The following is a 5,138-nucleotide window of genomic DNA, read 5'->3' as shown; positions in this document are numbered from 1 at the left end:
TGGGATGTCATGCACTCAACATTAAGAATAATAATAGCCTTAATTTCTATTTAAAAATACCTTGGTAGTCTATGTTTTCTTCATTATGTTTCTTATTGTGATAAAATATGTAACATAATGTTTACCATTTTGACAGTTTTTAAGTGCATAATTCAGTAGCACTGGTACATTTACACTGTGCAAGCACTATCACTCTTCATCTCCAGAACTTTTCACCATCCCAAACCAAAAGTGTGTACTTATTAAATATATAACTCCCCATTGCCACAGCCTCTCCTCCCTCAAACTCCTGGTAACTGCTATTCTACTTTCTGTCTCTATGGATTTGATTATTCTAGGTACCTCATATAAGTGGAATCATGCAATATTGTCATTTTATGTCTGGATTATTTCACTTAGTGTAATGTTTTCAAGGTTCATCCATGTTGTAGCATTTATCAAAATTTTCCTTAAGGCTGAATAATATTCTACTATATGAAGTAGATATATATAGTGTATATCTATATGATAGATAACACATTTTGTTTAACCATCTATTGTGGCTATTTTTTTTCTACCTTTGGCTTTTGTGGTATAATGTGAACACTGGAGTACAAATACCTGTTGAAATCCCTGCTTTCAGTTTTTTGGGTATATACGTAGAATTGTTGGATTAAATGGTAATTCTATATTTTAAATGTTGAGGAATCACTATACTGTTTTCCACAGCAACTGTGCCATTTTACATTTCTACTAGTTGCACAAAGATTGCAGTTTCTCTGCATCTTCAACCAACATTTGTTCTTTCTTTCTTTTTGTAAAATAGCCATCCTACTATGTTTGAAGTGGTATCTATTTGTGGTTTTGATTTGCCTAATTTCCCTAATAATATTGATCATCTTTTCATGTGCTTATTGTCCATTTGCATATATTCAGAGAAATTTTCAACTCATTTGTTCATATTTTAAAAAAAGATTTATTTATTTGAGAGAGAGAGAGAGAGAGGGAGAGAGAGCAGGGAGGGGAAGAGGGAGAAGAGAGAGTCTCAAGCAGACTCTGTGCTGAGCACAGAGCCTGACATGGGGTCCAATCTCACAACCCTGAGATCACTACCTGAGCTAAAACCACGAGTCAGATGTTCAACCAACTGTACCATCCAAGTGCTCATATTTGCTCATTTTTTCATTGGGTTGTTTCTTGTTTTGTTGCTGAGTTGTAGGAATTTTTTTATATATTCTGGATATTAATCTCTTGTCACATAGATAATTTGAAATATTTCCTCCATTTCTCAGGGCCACATTTTCACTTTGTTTATAGTGGCTGCTGATGTACAAAGTTTTTTTAATTTTGGTAAAGTCCAACTCATCTATTCTTTGTTTCCTGTGCTTTAGTGTTATACATGAGAAATCGCTATGAAATTGAGTTTCATGTTTTCTCCCATATTTTTTCTTCTAAGAGTTCTATAAGCTCTTCCCTTTAGGTCTTTGATCCATTTTGAGTTAATTTTTGTTTATTATCTGATTTAAGGACTTCATTCTTTTGCATGTGGATATTCAGTTTTGTCAGCACCATTTGTTGAAGAAATTATTCTTTCCCCATCAAATGGTCTTGGCCTCCTTGTCAAAATCAATTGACAATATACTGTATGAGTTTAATTATGGTCTCTCAATTTTATTCTATTGATTTGTGTATCTATCCCTTATGTCAGTAACAGTTTTGATTATGATAGTTTTGTAATAAGTTGTGAAATCAGGATATTTGAATTCTCTAACTTGGTCAAGTTTTTAAAATAACCCATATGCACTACAGCATGTATTCAGTGTATGTTAAGTGCATGGCTTTTATAATATGCTCATAAGATCAGTGTATTCATCATGCAGTTTTTATCTACTTGAAGTATCATTTACTGAGAGATGTGTTAAAATCTCCTATTATGTGTATTTGAATTTGTCTGTTGCTCCTTGTAGCTTCTTGCATCAATTTCATCTCCCAGTCAGTTCATTTTGTAACATTTTAGGTAGCCTCAGCATTATTGATTTTCAGTTTCTGTTTTCACTTTTGCACCGATGCAGATTTATTTAATATTTGTAGATACTCAGCTATATAAGTATTTGATAGAATATCATTCAACATTTGAGATAGTTTTCCTCTTTTACTAAGCATTTCTAGTAATTTGTAGGATTTTTCACTATCTGCTCCAAACAGAAGTCTTATTATGTTATGAATTCTTGCCAGATTCTGTTTGTTTTCAGTGTCTACCTACCTCAGTCCCCTTTACTATTATTTCATAGCTCTTACTTGTATTGCATTATAAGTATCCTATTAACTGGTCTACCTTTCTAACTCAACAGGCAGATCTTTGAAGGGACATATATTTCAAATTCATCTCTATGTCCTCAGTAGAAGGGCTATCTGTAGGTTAAAATAAGGTTCTTGGTCTATCATTCTGATGGGAAATAAAATCATAAAGTGTCAGAGGTCATGACTGGAACTTATACAAATTTAGTAAATAGTAGGCTGGTGGAAGAAAGACTTGAAATAATTTGTTTCTGGGCTACAAAAGAGAAAGGTCAATCACATGTCTACAGGGATAATTTGGATCTGAGAATCCATAGGAGTACTTACTTATTCCAGGTCTCAGGGCAAAAACTTTGATTCTTGGGGCACCTGGGTGGCTCAGTGTTTGAGTGTCTACCTTCAGCTCAGCTCGAGATCCCGTGGTCCTGGGATTGGGTCCTGCATCGGGCTCCCTGCAGGGAACCTGCTTCTCCCTCTGCCTATGTATGTCTCTGCCTCTCTCTCTGTGTTTCATGAATAAATAAAATGTTAAAAAAAAAACAGCACTTTCATTCTTATAGTGCCAAGGACATAAATTGTGTATTTGGATCTTTCTGTCAGGAATTAAGCTCAGGACAGATTAAGGATAGATATCCTAGGGATCCCTGGGTGGTGCAGCGGTTTGGTGCCTGCCTTTGGCCCAGGGCGCTGATCCTGGAGACCCGGGATCGAATCCCACGTCAGGCTCCCGGTGCATGGAGCCTGCTTCTCCCTCTGCCTGTGTCTCTGCCTCTCTCTCTCTCTCTGTGTATGACTATCATAAAAAAATAAAAATAAAATTAAAAAAGGATAGGTATCCTGGCCTAGACCTTAATTCCCAGACTCATCTCTGTAGGTCTAGTTTCAATTCTACCCTTTTTTTAAAAAAAGATTTTATTTATTTATTCATGAGAGACACAGAGAGAGGCAGAGTCATAGGCAGAGGGAGAAGCAGGTTCCCTGCAGGGAGCCTGATGTGGGACTCAATCCCTGAATCCCAGTATCATGCCCTGAGCCAAAGGCAGATGCTCAACCACTGAGCCACCCTGAGCCAAGGGCCTACGCTCAACCACTGAGCCACCCAGGTGTCCCTCAATTCTACCCTTTGTGAGCAAAATTGTAATCCCCCCTCTGCAAACTTTGAATGGATCAATATATGGCATTTAATAGGCTGGAGTTCTGTCTCCACTCTTGAGAGAACCTAGGGTTCCCACTGTTTGAGGTAGCACTTTAGATTTATTAAATCCGAGTTTAAGAATGGAATTATTGTAAATTGGCTATTTAGGAAACGCAAAACATGACTGTTCATTCATGGATTGTAGCCCCTCTTTCTCTACCTGACTCAAAGCAGTTTTCTATGTCAGTTTCCCAAGGTTAGGCATGGGGGAACCATCAGTTTAAAAGCCAAGTATAGCAGGCTTTGATAATTCCACTATCATAAGCTAATGCTCACTGCTTGTGTTTCCCAAGTTTAGAAGCATTTATTTTACTTAAGCTCCTGTCTTACAATATTCTGTAAATTAACTTGGCTCCTCTTCCCCAAGGGATGGTCTCAAATAATAGCCTCTCATGCCTTTTCTTCCAAAGTTCATGTAGTCTTTCAAAATGTCATTTGGCACTATTTGAATTCTGCTAGAAAAGCAAAAAACATACCCTAGAGGGGAAATATATCTCCACCTTGCACTCTGAATTTTTGATGAGGTGATGAATACTTACATGGGAATGTTCATGTAAAATCTCTGTTTTTGATTGAGATGAGATAGGAACATGTGATAACTGTTCTTAGTTTACAATAATCTGAGTGAATCAGTAAAGTTTATGTTGGCTGTAAGACCCAGAATGACTGGTTCAACCAGGAAAATTTTTTCTGTTGCATGAAATTCTGGAAGTGGCAGTCTAAGCCTGGTGTTGTGGCTCTGCTCCAAAGTCCTCCAGGTCATCTTATTCAAATCCAGGCAGCAGAATGGAGGCATGGAAGAGGAAACAAAGGGTGATAACAAGGTGTGTTTAAGGTAGGTTCCCTCAGGGCAGCCCCGGTGGCAGCAGCGGTTTAGTGCTGCCTGCAGCCTGGGGTGTGATCCTGGAGACCCTGGATCGAGTCCCACGTCAGGCTCTCTGCACGGAGCCTGCTTCTCCCTCTGCCTGTGTCTTTCCCTCTCATTCTCTCTCTGTGTCTCTATGAATAAATAAAATCTTTTTTTAAAAAAAAAAGGTAGGTTCCCTCAAACTGCCTCATAATTTCAGTTATCTCCAGTTGGCCATAATAGAAGATCCATGGACAAATAAGGTGGGAGAATCCTCATCCTTAGTGGTATACACAAGCAAATAAAGAAGTGATTATTCTTTTATAATGGGAGAAAAGGAGATCAATGGCGTGGGGGTAATTATCAGACTTGGCCCTAATTCAAATACCAACTATGGAATCGGACTTCCTGGACACTGGTATTGAACAAAAGATGTAGTAGGCTAGAATTAAATAATTGAAATGAGGGTTTACTGGTACACTTGCAGTATTTGAGAATCTTTCTGGAATTTGTGGTCTCTCACATCCCATCAAGTCCTGCTGATTCTACTTAATATATGAAAAATATTTGGCTTTTTTCTACCATAATAGCTGTAGTGAATCTTACTTATGTCCAATCTGCATTATTGTAATACCTAGTAATATTGGACAGATACTTTGTTGTCATTTTTTTATGCTCATCTCATTCCCACACATCTAATATATTTTATATGGCCATCAAATTGAACTTTCTAAGACACAAAGCTAGTGCGACTGAGAAATTGATTTAAATTTCATCTCATTCTAATTAGTTAAATATAAAAACAAAAGCAGTGTAAAA

The sequence above is a fragment of the Canis aureus genome, chromosome 1 (assembly GCF_053574225.1).
Source record: "Canis aureus isolate CA01 chromosome 1, VMU_Caureus_v.1.0, whole genome shotgun sequence".
NCBI classification, from domain to species: Eukaryota; Metazoa; Chordata; class Mammalia; order Carnivora; family Canidae; genus Canis; species Canis aureus.
This window is presented reverse-complemented; position numbering follows the sequence as displayed.